We start from the raw sequence: 13,185 nt of genomic DNA on the forward strand, positions 1-13,185 counted from the left end.
AAGAATAATTCTAAGCCCCTCATCCCCAAGGGCCTTTAAAATACTGAGAAATTCCATGATTTTGCAAGTTGCATTGAGAATGCCATGACAGGTGGAAAGTGGCAAGGGGTTGGGATGAGCTGAACTTTCTAGCCTTCCTATAATTGCACAACATTGGAATTATCTTCTCTGCTACTTCATCTTATCTGGAACAAAGGCTTTTTTTTTTTAAAGGAGTGGCTTAGGCAAGTATGTCTGACCTCATTTTTTTGAGATGTGGAAACAACCCCATTTTATAGGAAGCGGGATTGGTGGCACCTACATGGCTTCCAGCAAAGTAGAACTGTGGAGAGGAGAGAACAAGAGGACAAGCGACAGGGAGATGGTCAGTCGGAGATGGAATGTCCCTTGTGTTGCTTACCAAATCAGTGATCTCATTCAACTGTGTTAAGGCTCATTTTTTAACTTGAATACTGGAGATGACAAATTATGAAGTTTCAGTGACATTGCATTGACTACTACCATAAAGCAGGAAGTCAGTCTTTGCCAACTGCCTGATAAATGACCCAGGCAAACTGACATTCTGATATTCTGTGATCATTATGAACTGAATATAAGCATTTACATAAAGCCTGTTATTTCCTTAAATTAGTAAATTCTGGATAGCATGATATACAACAATAGATTAGACACTTTCTTATTTTATTCACGCTTTATTTCCATTGAAGGCACACAACATAACAAACAATAGAAGGGTACAGATCTTAAGTTTATGGCTTGATGGATTTTTCTCTAACGTACACACCTGTGTAACCACAATCACCATGGTGATATATTTCCTGTACCACAGATGGCTTCCTCATGCCCCCTCTTACTCCCCTCCTAATCTGTTCTCTGTCTCTACTGAATAATTTGATCAGATTTTAAATTTTACATAAATTAAATCATACTGTATGTTCCATTTGTTTAACTCAACATGTCCATGAAGTTTTCCATGTTTTTATGTAACAACATTGTTCTAAAGAGCACTCCTGAACCTAATGAAGCAGAGTTATTTTCAGAAATAAAAACGTCTCCTTCAATTCTTTCATTCATTATTCCCCTAATTACACTCGACATGAATTCACGGTTCTTCATGTTCTTCCTGAATAATCTTATTCTGTTTGTTATATCTGTGATTCATCTCTCTTCATCTTTGCCATCAGGATGGCCCGCTCATGATGTCTAATGACATCATCTAATTCTGATTCCATTTGTAGTGCTATCGGATAAATAGTGGTGCTTTGGATTCTCGCAGTCGAGTACAGAAGAGATCATAGAACAGAAATTTTCGCAAGCCCCGTGGAAAGGGTTTCCTGATGGCCTAAAGGTTAAAGTGACGCATGTATTCCTGCATTGTTGTTTGTATCGTTCAGTTTGATTTCTTTAGCAGAGTGGAGTGTTGAATGTCCCTCAGGGTCAGGCTTTGGAATATTTTCACTTTAATTACTACAGACACGGAGGAGGAAGTGAGAAAGCCTAAAATACAGGAGAAATAAATTTAACCACTCCATAATAGGGCAAACATGACTCTTTTATTGTATTAAAGATCTGGCACAAATCTGATTACTTTATTCTGTGGATATTGCGTTATCAGGGCCTGATGTTATTAAACATTTAAATGATAAGATTGATTGTTCCTACGTTCTCACGCTAAGCAAAAATTTTTGGATTATAAGATAGTCAGCTCACAAGTTTTGCCTCGGCAGATACCCATCTTATTGCAAATTAATTGCTTTCTCTGAAGATCGTATACATCAGCCTTTGTGAGCCTCATCACGTTGAGTTGGTATCTTTGGTCAGATCATCTTTGTTGCCCTGGAGTTTGCAAGTCTGCTAAGCTGAGCGTCTGTTGCAAAGAAGAGTATGCAGTTAACATTTCTCAGGAAATGAATGCTCTGTGGAGGGTGCTGTGATGCCCTGATGCTTCCATTGCCAGGGAACAATCTACTCACCCAGCCATTGTGGGGACTGTCTGCTGTCATCTCTCTTTGAAACTGTCTCAATAGTTTTGAGCTTCAGAGTAATCGATGCTCCAGGGTATGCCCTAAAATTTGGGAACGCGCCTTTGTCTCCATTTCCATTTTTTATCATAACCCCAACCAAAGCGTAGGCTGTTCATGCAGAGAAGGAAAGGAGGAGGAAGATGGCTAAGTGTCACATGCCAGTGGCACCAGAGCCATGACTCCATCAGGCAATGGAGGAATTAGGCAAGGATGAAAAGGAACAAACACTTGGGATTACATCCTTGATCTATTTCTGGTTTGTTTTTAATATTTGGGGGTGGAATAAGGTTGATATGGCCAGCTAAAATATAGGCAATAACATACTATTTTAATATATAATAGCTTTGAGACAATCTTTTAATTAAGTAATTTATATTTAGTGTTTCTTAATGATCACATGCTATTGATTACTTTTACTAGATGTACATATTGGATGGGAATTACATTTTAAATTACTGAATATACCTTTACCTACATTTACATTAAATTCGTCTAAGCCCACTTTGACTCGTACTTTTGACCATGATTTTCATTTTTTTTACTTCTTTTAACCTTTATTTTGCTGAGTGTTTGAAAGTTAACTGAGTGATGCCCCAACCCCCGAGAATGGAGAAGAGCTAACTAACCATTGTTTTCTGACCAAGAAATAGTTAAGTTAGGTCCCTGCCTCAAAGTGCTTAGAGTCCAATTAGAGAGATACATGTAAAGTAAGAGATTAACTCTATACAACACATGCAAGCATCACATCTTGGGAAGACTTTTTTTTTTCCATCTTGATTTTAAGGAACTCAAAGGCAAGAATAGACTTTTACCTTCAGAATCCAGCATGGTCTTGGGCAAGGTTTCTCAGCCTCAACACTCTTAACTTTTTGGGCCAGAGAATGCTTTGTTTTGGGGGATGATCTGTGAAGGATGTTTAGCAGAACCCCTGGCCTCTACCCAGTGGATGCCAGTAGAACCCATCCCAGCTGGGACAACCAAAAATGTTTCCAGATGTCTTCAGTGGGAAAAATTGCCCTTGGTTGAGAACTACTGCTTTGGAGACTCAGAAAACATCAGACAGAAAATACTTTGAGTTATAACCACATGCTAAGATAAAGCAAGTATTTTAAAACTCAAAAGCAAGCAATAGTATCATTCTTTTGAGTAAGAAAACGTATCATAGTTTTGACATTTCCAAAGTCAGGTAATGACCCTTTCCAGAAACTGTTTTATTAGGCTCCTGGCGAAGTAAATAAGGTACCAATAAAAGTGAATAGAGTAAAAGGATCTTTCACCTGCTTGAACCCACAGGTATCTGTTTCAGTTTGGCAAATAACTATTGATATTATTCCAAAAGTTTTGGATCGTTCACCCAGAAGGTTTAGCCCTTTAATGCAATCCAATCCTGTCCTATTAAGGCCGAGATCTATTGCCAGATGAATGTGACCAGGTTGGGAACATTCCAAAAGCCCTTTCTACTTCTAATGAGATTGTATAATCTCTTAAGAGAATAACAAGTTGCATATGGCTGTCATGAAAGAAGAATTTTATTATACAGAATTGAAAACATAGAAGAAACATTTAGAACTCACAGAAGTCATTACAAAGGCAAATGCAAATAATAAGTAGGGGAGGATGGAGCTACACATCACCAGTGTTTCTTAGTATTCAAAGAGGCTTGGTCCATCATCATTGTCTAACTGCATTAATATCATTTAAAAATTACTCATACAGAATCAGGGCCAGGATTGTGTTTTTGAAAGCATCAGCTTTCCATCTGGGGGCTTTTTTTCTGCTTTATAGAATTTTCGGTGATTTCCCAAACTCCTGTGACTGTGAGTCAAAAGATCTTTTGAGATCCCTATTTAACCTGTTTCTTGCACCAAAGATACAATGCCTGATAAGTGGCATAAGGTATTACTTGCCACTCAGGTATTTGTATTAAGCCAAAAAACAAAGGTTCTGCATTCAGTTCCAGTGGTGGGGATGGGGGTGAAGTGAGGGTAGGGTAGGGAAAGGTGTTTCCATGCCAACAAACACTTCCTGGACACCATCGGGTGTCCACCAGTTCAACTCAATTCTGACACTATCTGCCTAGAGATAGCATCATATCCCACAGTTTAAGGGGTCAGTCACAAAAGACTGTCCCCTTCCCCCAATTTCAGCTGCCAGTGAAAAGCCCAGGTTGTTCCTGGTGTTTCTGACCAACTTGCTATAGATTGTAGGTTTCCACAACCCTCTCCTTGGGATTTTTTAATTTGCTAGTGTGGCTCACAGACATCAGAGAGACATTTGATTTACTGGATTACTGGCTTTTTATGAAAGGATATAATTCAAGAACAGCCAGATGAAAGAGAACCTATGGCAGGGTTTGGGGAAAGGGCCTGGCGCTTCCACACCCTCCCCATATGTGTGATTCTCCTTGAATCTTTGTGCGCTCACCAGCCCAGAAGCTCTCTGAATGACTCCTGTCCTTTTGGGGTTTTATGGGGGCTTCACTACATAGGGGTGACTGATTAAACTACTGGCCATTGGCAGTTAATTCAACTTCCAGTCTCTCTCCTTCAAGGAGGACAGGAGGTAGGGCTGGAAATTCCAACTCCCTAATCACGTGATTGATTCTCCTGGTAACCAGGTTTCACCATTAGGTGGGGTCCAAAAGTCACCTCATGAATATAACAAGAGATACCTTTGACCCTCTCAGAAATAAGATGAAGATCAAAAATACATTTCTTATTATAAATGACAATATCACACAAAGAAGGAATTGGGGATACGAGGTTCTTCCTGAAAATTAGACCATCTTAGGTATGAGAGGGTGTAATAAAGACTCACAAGGATTAGCACGAAAGACATCTGGAAGAATGTAGAGCAAGTGCAGAATTTGTGCAGAATGAAGAGAGAGAGGGCCACAATGTCTAACTAGCAGTCACGTGCATCAGAGGCCAGTTCCACATGGAAACACGTATGTATAAAGCCAGGCCTCAAAGTTGACACTGAATTTGTATGTTCCTGAACATTAAGGAAAGGAAAAGTAAGCATAAGATTATTGAGAGATCTTGGAAATTGGATCTGCAAAGGAAGAGTCTCTATCAAACAAGGTAAAAACATAGAGCGTTACGACGATCTTAAAATATTTCCAGGACCAGTGGTCTCTTGGGTACCAGAAACTCAGATGCTCTTTTTTGTTGCCTTTTAATCAAAATGCACGTGCCGTAGGCACACAGGCTGATAATGCATATGCTGTTTGAATCATTACCGTGTGCCAAGGAGTTATTTAATTTCTTCAACAATACTCTGAGGCAGGTGCTTTTATCATCTTCATCTTATAAATGAAGAGATTGAGGCTTGGCAAGAAGTAAACTGCCCAAGGTCACACAGTAAGGATTTGCACCTAAGTCTGACGGGCTTCAATGCTTAAGCTTTTATCAACTCTAAACTACAGTGCTTTGGCAGAAATAAATTAGGTGCTTCCAGAACCAGGTGAGGGACCAAACCAGCTTTCCTTCTGTCTCCTGTGCACTTGAGCACCGAGTAGATTTTTCTCATGAGATTTGTCTTAAAGACTTTGAACCCATAGAACTTGATAGCTGTTAAGTTCTCTTTTCCAAGCCAGTTGTCTTGTCAAAGCCAGAGTGTGGTAAGTGTTGCATTGAGAGGGGTGAGGTATGAGGCAGAAAGAACTTGTAACTGAGTGTGCCTGGTATCCTGCGGGCACTAAGTGGATGGTAGTGATGTCTTAGCACTTCTCAGTCAAATGTAGGCAGAACCGGGCTGAGCAACAGGGTTCCTGAAACTTAGTAGAAACAGCCCTAATGTTTTGGTCAGCGAAGGTGTAGAATCCCAGACCTGGCCTCTCTTTTCTCTCTGAATTGCCTCTAACAGGCAATTTATTTTCCTTCTGTAGGCCCCCTCATGACATAGGAGGTGACTGGATAAGAATGTAATTTCTGAAAACCTCCAAGAAATCCCTGGTACTGTGAAATCTCAAGGATGATGAAAAATTATGAGAAAGAAGCTATACTATGGTAAGTAAATACTCATGGTTCATTTGCAATGAATGTAACATATTGCTCGTACAAGTAAGGAAATACATCAGATTCCCTTCCCAATCTCTATTCCATTACACCGATGCATGGACTACGAGTGTCCAGAGATTGAGCTGTCTTAACAAGCTGTTTGTCCTGATGATTTTCATGGATCAAATTGACTTTCTGTTTTTTTCCCTGCCCACAAATGGGTGGAGTGTGTGCAGTGGGTAGAACCTCACATCTGTAGTCAGGATGAACCAAATCCTAGTTCTCAGCTCTGTCACTTACTAATTATGTGACCCAGCTAGAGCTGGTTGACTTTTCCTGAGCCAGGCATGCTCTTCTCACGAGGAGCATAGGTGACAAGGAGCAGCTCTAGGCTTAGTCAACTCAGGAGAAAGAGGGAGCCTCTTTGCCAAGGGTCCCAGTTAAAATCTCAGGTGGGCTTTGTGCTGTCCTATCTTGGGTCTCATTTCCAATCCTGAACCAGTCAGTGTGTTTAGAAGGCAGGGGCTTGACAGTGCCACGAGGTGTGTCAGAAGACTCTTGGAAAATGTGGCTTATAGGCTCCCCAGAGCAGATCTTTGGGCTCATGCACGCTGCATGGCAGTTCTTCTTAGGAGGAAATCCAAAGGACTTCTGTTGGAAGGACTCCTTTGAGCCATTTCAGAGTTCTGATTGCTTATTTCCATACTTTAGGAGGGAACCATTTCATTAATTAGAGCCAGGAGGAAATTTACTCTGAATCTTTGTCTAAGATGCTTAAAATATCAGGTGTTCTTCATATGCAGCTCCTAGGACCCTAGAGTTGTGTCTTCCCTAGTCAAAGCACGCTACTAATTAAGGGTGCAGGAGAAGTAATTTTACCACAAAATACCAGGGTGAATTTACAAAAAAGGGGGGGGGATGGATGTTGAATAGGCAAAAACAACTGTATTGGTGCTCAGCGTGCCACCTGACATTTGTATGTACATTTGTAGGTACACGGTATTTATTAAATCGTTTTCAATACCTACAGCAGATAACGTACTGCCCCAGAGAGAGCAGGACTGTAATAACAAAGTCCTCAAGAGGCTCAGGGTTCAGTGGAGAAGGAATACCGAAAGTAAGTGATTCTGCTTCTGGTAAGCAGTCCATAATAAGAGAAAAGTTGCCATGGGAACCACAGCAGGGCAGCGACACTAGTCTTGAGACAGAAAGTAACTACCAAAAGGAGGCAACATCTACACTGAGCCCCCCGAGGAATGGTAGGAGTAGTTCAGTACGAGGGGGTCCTCCTCTAAGTCTGTGTCCACAGGTTGCCTGAGTTTCAAGTTTATCTTGTAAAAGACCAGCAAAGATTAGAGATCTTTACCCCGGTTGGAGGGCCATTGAATTCAAGTGAGAAAGAGGAGAAATGGCTGAAGCACTTTGTCAACATTTTACAGACCTACTCTCAGTAGAGTAGGAGAATGTTCTCGGAACAAGTATTTGTTTTGGGACATCATGCAAAGAACGTTTTAAAGAAGATGACCATTGTAACTTAACATCTAAAATGAGATGTATTTTGGATGTTTAACAAAATAGAGATTTAGATAAATAAGCAAAGTGAGATTTACTTCCAAAGAAGAGGTAAGAAATCATGAGACATCCTGGACAACAATTTTAGCCAGGCTCTTACCCATCTGGAGAGCGGCCAGTGTAGGTGACTATAAACTTAGGAACCGGCTGAAGTTGCAGGCATTCAGGGCAGGGGAAACTCGGGCAGAGCTGGGGTGAGAGTGTGAGGACCATGGACAACTTTGGAGTCTAAGCCAGGGTAGCAGGCATTCAGGGACTGAAGAAGGACTGGTGGGATTCATCTCTCTATGTGTCTATGGACTTTGGTAACTATAAGCATTAGATTGGCCAAGACAACTCAAATTACTGTGCCACAACATCCCAAGCTTTAGAGAATCCATATTTCTAAAATTCTACTATAAATCAGAGACCTTGACTTAAAGTGACTTATAATAACACAACCAGTAAAATCAGATTTGTTAGTGATGTTGGGTAGTTTTAGACTGAGGAACGTGTTGGAAAACGAGACTTCAGCCAAAGAAAGGATCCAGCATGGCTCTAGAGGTCAGTAGTTTTCCAAGTGCCGTTCCTACGTCAGCAGTACCAGGGTCACTTTGGAACTTGTCAGAATTGCAGTTTCTCATCCTCATATCAAACCTACTGAATCAAAAACCCTCAGGCTGGGGCCCAGCAGCCTTTGTTAGAACAGGCCTTCCACGTGATTCTTATGTGAGCCCATGTTGTGAAACCACTGCCTGGGATCTTAGAACCAGAACATCCGCTGCTACTTCTCTAGGGTTGCCCTTGGACGAGTCATTTCTAAATCAGTTTTATCTCTGGGTGTCTCCATCCAAGAAGCAAATTCTAGAAAGTAGAATGTGGTTGGCCACGTCCGGTCATGTGCCCACTCCTGTGTTGGGTGGTGCACCTTAGTGATCTGCTTGAAAGCCCCTGCCCCCAACCACCAGAACCATGTAAAGTGAGAGAAGGCAACTCCCTTTTAAAAAGTAGGAAGAGTTGTTTTCAATAAGGAAAGGAACTCTGGCCAATCAGCAGATATATCAGATGGAGAATTTTCTTCCCTGCCCCTCAAAGATGGAGAATTTTGAAGGGTGGATGTGGGATGGAATTAGTCTCTTGCCAAAGAGGTTTTTGGCATCATTATAAGATGAATTATAAAATTGAGAACTCCACAGAGAACAGAAATTTAGTATTTTTTTCTCTGAGTGTCAATATTCCATGTGATTAAAATGCTTAATTCAATATTTTTGATGAGATTAATGAGTTGATTTTCTAAGCATTTTTCCCCAAGTTGGAAGAGAAAGTGGCAGAAAGAGCCACTGCCCGTAGGCTAAGCTTCTGAAATATATAGGGCCTGGCGCAAATAGTGCCCCTTTTTATGAGCTGGTAATCTGTACTAAATCTTTTATTACAAAATCATAATCATGTAATTTTGTAACATAACAGTGTCACACTCAAGCACACCACATGACATTTCAGGTGAAATGTTCAAATGGCTGTTCATCTCATGTGAGACATTTATGAGTTCTACCGGTCACACTCAATGGTGCTGCTTCTGCTGGACCCTGTATTTCTCATCATTGAGGATCTTCTTGTGGTTAGCAATGGATATTGTGGAACCATAGGGTATTAGAGATGCAAAGAAACTAGAAATCACCTAGTCTAGCTTTCTCATTTTAGAGATGAGACTTCTAATGCCAAGGGAGTTTGATAAACTAACCCAAAATCCCATGGCTGATGCCAATCTTTGTGGAAGGGTATGAGTATTTGGTTGGAAGTCAATCTAATGTCTATTTTCCTATCTATGGCCAACTAAGAGAAAACTAGTCATCCATTGGTAATGTCTCTTAAAAAGACCTGGTTCTGGGCAGTTTTACTCTGGCCTGTGTTCTTTTCTTCCCCCTTCGGTCAGTACCATTTATCCAATCAGCCAGGGAGCCAACCAGCGAGCCAGTCAGCCAGCATTCAGCCCTCTATTTAGTATTAAATTAATGTTTCCTCAAAGGAGCTAATTGTACAACAGTGAACAAGACATACACTTTGATTTAGGCTTAGATTCAGGCCTAGAACCCAAGCATTCTGACTCCTACTTTAGGGACCCCATTTCTTTTCGGTATTAAAACAACTAGTAGATCACTGGTGCTGGAGATATTATGGGAACATGGATTGAAAGTTCTATTATCTCGGCCTGCTCTTCTGCCTCCTGTAGGTTCTGTCACCATTTTCACTGGGCCTAGTGCAATAAGTCAGAGCTTTCTATACTTTGAGTTAACTGAAAGCAAATTTTGGGGGGGGGGAATAGAACCAAAAAATAGTCAAATAAAACTACTTAGGAAAACTCTACAGTTCTGTGCTAGAAACCAAAACCCATTTATTTAGGGAAGGTATGGAAGCGAGCCAAGTTGGAAATATTGCTTAATGCAGTAACAAATGCTTCGTCTCACATTACACCTGGACATCCGCCCCTGAATGCATCTACAGATTCTGAGAGAAGTGAAGACTGTACATGGGTTAGAGTCCCATGTGAAAGCAATGATACTGCCTTTGATTTTATTGAAAGGATTGACTCCATTGTTGTTTCTAGAATCTTAGATCTTTAGCCCTACCACTTCCACAGTCACAGTGTCCATCCTGATTTCCTTCACCACCAAATATATAATCTATGGGGGTGGCTCCTACACTGTGGAGGAAAAAAGGCCAGCCACACTGGCCACTTGCTTATTCTGTGAAAATAATGAAGTTGTAGGTCCTCCCTCAGGACCTTTGCATGCGCTGTTCTGTCTACCCAGTAGACGTATAAGTCTTTCCAGGGCCAGCCCATTTTTAATTCAGAGGTCATCTGCTCAAAGAAGCTTTCCTGACCACTGTCCTTAAAGTGGCCAGGAATTTACTGGCATAGATTCACTTTTAAAACATAAAAATGATTTTCATCCCTCTCTGTATCCATACCTCTTCACTATTTAGCTCCTCCCATAAAGAGTGGAATCTTATAGATCTAATCTGGCCAATAGAAGGACAATGAAGTGATCTGAGAGCAAGTGTGTCCTGCTAGAGGCTGACAGCCCATGTAGAGGAAGCCAAGTTGTCTCCATGTATATCAGCTGATCCCTGTCCATGGAAGAGACTCAAGCCAAGATCAGTAGTCACTGGACCAACATATAGCTGACCGCTGATTAGTGAGTGAAAGGGGCTGAGTCCAGAAGATCTGTGTAGCCAATCTGTAGCAATGATAAATGCTTATTGTTTTAAGTCACTGAATTTGGGGATAATTCGTTACACAGTAATAACTAACTGACATCTTCACCACTTCATCATTCTTATCACTATGAAGTTATCTTGTATATTTATCCATTTGTTAGACTCTAGTGCTGTAAAGTAAGCTTTCTGTTGGTCCCAGTAATCCAATTACTAAACTAACACATAATAATTACTCACTAATTATTTGTTAACTGGGTAAATAAAATGGAAGTAACATTCAAACACCACTCTAAGTAAGACTCTCTCTGTCCCCACCATATTAATTCCCCCAAGAGACTTGTGAAGAAGGTATTATCATTCCTAGTTTTAAATAAATATCAAAATAGTTAAGTAAAATGCAGAAGTCTAATAATAAAAAATCAGAGTCTGCCATAGATATGTAACATCTATGGGCTGATCAAACTGTTTATTGACATTAAAAATACATTGTTCAGGGATATTCTACGCTATTTCTCTCACTATTACTTTTAGTGGTATATAAATGCAATATATTATTGCTGAAGATACACTTAGAAACTAAATAATACAAACTAAAAAGAAGTCACAAACCCAAGTTATTCGTATGGACGATTCACATTTACTGATCCAATTAGCAAGCACGTGTTGGGACAGATTCTTAACCATGTTCACCGACAAGCAGTGCAACCCACGGGTGGGTGTCAGAGGTGCTGTGTTTTTCTGTGGGACCTCACACCATTAGAGGACAATGTCACAGGGTGAGGCTCTCGGAACCCTTGTGTCCTGGTCCAGGCAGGAACCTCAGGCTCTCCCTGCTTCCGGCTAAATGGAGCTCACTTCCACTTCTGAGATGAGAGCCAGGAGAATCATGTCAAATTTTGGGAATAAAAATGGTGAGAACAGGAACAGTCTCAGATATACTCAAGGACAGATTTGTCTGGCTTCATTGTGATCTGGGATTGTGGGGGGAGGTATTTGGAGACAGAAATGTAGCAGGTTCTGAAGTGTTTTTGTTTTTACGTTGGTATGAAATGTATACACTGAAGGGGCAGCCCTTGGAATGTAGTTACTAAGAGCAAGAACAATAAGCAAGAAACTGAGCCACTTGGGTTAGAGTACTGGGTGCTTCATTTTGGAGATCTTCTTGAAATCTCCACCAGCACAGTGTGAGGCACACTGATGTGACTTCACCTTTTACACTGTAGTTCATGGAGCCTCAGAAAGGTTGTCTGGCTCAAGGTCACACTATTTGCCAGGGTCAACCTGATGGTTTCTTTCTTCTGAACTCAAATGGGTGCTGCAGGATTTCCAACACTGTTTCATTTTATTCTCTGTAAAGGTTCCCACTCCTTTGATAGCATTCTGCATTTCACATGTAGTTACTGAAAGAAATACCTACCTGAAACAACATAGGCATTTTCACTCTTACAATGGCTACTTACCATATGAATAAGAGAATCTCTACTAATTTTTGAGTTAGAATGTGTATCTAGCAATATAATACAAACCATCCCACTAATAGAAAAAATACTCATCAAAAAATAGCAACTTCAGAGGTGTCAGATACTAGAAAAACTTCCCTCTTAAGCAAAAAAGAGAAAAGCTTTCATCAGCTCTCGTATGATTTTCATACCCAAATGAATCGGATTTTGCTATATAGTTTTCATTTAAAATCACTTTGTTGTATTTAAAAACATAGCCATTTATTTCTCAGTTTGCCCAGGAGGAAATAGCAAAGAAAGACAAATATCAAATCAAGTAAACATGGACCATATGGTTATTTTAAATAAATATTTAGTTTGAAGAATGAGTAGCATTTGAATCCATTCCTATTTTTCCTCTGCTTTTCCTGGCCAAGAGAGGAGAATTAAACTTGACTCGCTCCTATTTACCTTCCAGCCCCCACAATTTCCTGGATTATTTGCTTTTTGTGGCTTTGGTGGTACAGTCAGCAGCCCCAGGAGGCATGTTCCAAAGAGAGGTGGGGCTTAAGTCAGTTGCTGTGGGGTCTGTATTTATCTTATTCAGTACATTGTCGTTAGCCAAGAGTTTTTCTCTGAGTGATTAGCTTTTTCTCCTGCTTCTTTTCTCTTGGTGATCACTGACTGTTTTCCATTGGACAAACATGGACCAGAGAATCATTTCCTTTCAAATCAAATAGGAAAAAAATGTGTGTCCGCATGTATCAGCTCCGCACATGGCACTTTCATGTCCATGGAAAGTGGGTTGGAATGACGGAAAAAAGATGGAAGCCAACTTTTGCTGTAACCCTGACAAAGTAGGGCAAACTCCAAACATCGTGAATGAAAGAATCAGGACAAGATGGGCAGAAATGCACTGTGTGTTTCGTGAAATTGGGTCGAAATGCTGCT

The sequence above is a fragment of the Sturnira hondurensis genome, unplaced genomic scaffold (genome assembly GCF_014824575.4).
Source record: "Sturnira hondurensis isolate 20B ecotype Veracruz unplaced genomic scaffold, ASM1482457v3 Scaffold0019006, whole genome shotgun sequence".
Taxonomy (NCBI): domain Eukaryota; kingdom Metazoa; phylum Chordata; class Mammalia; order Chiroptera; family Phyllostomidae; genus Sturnira; species Sturnira hondurensis.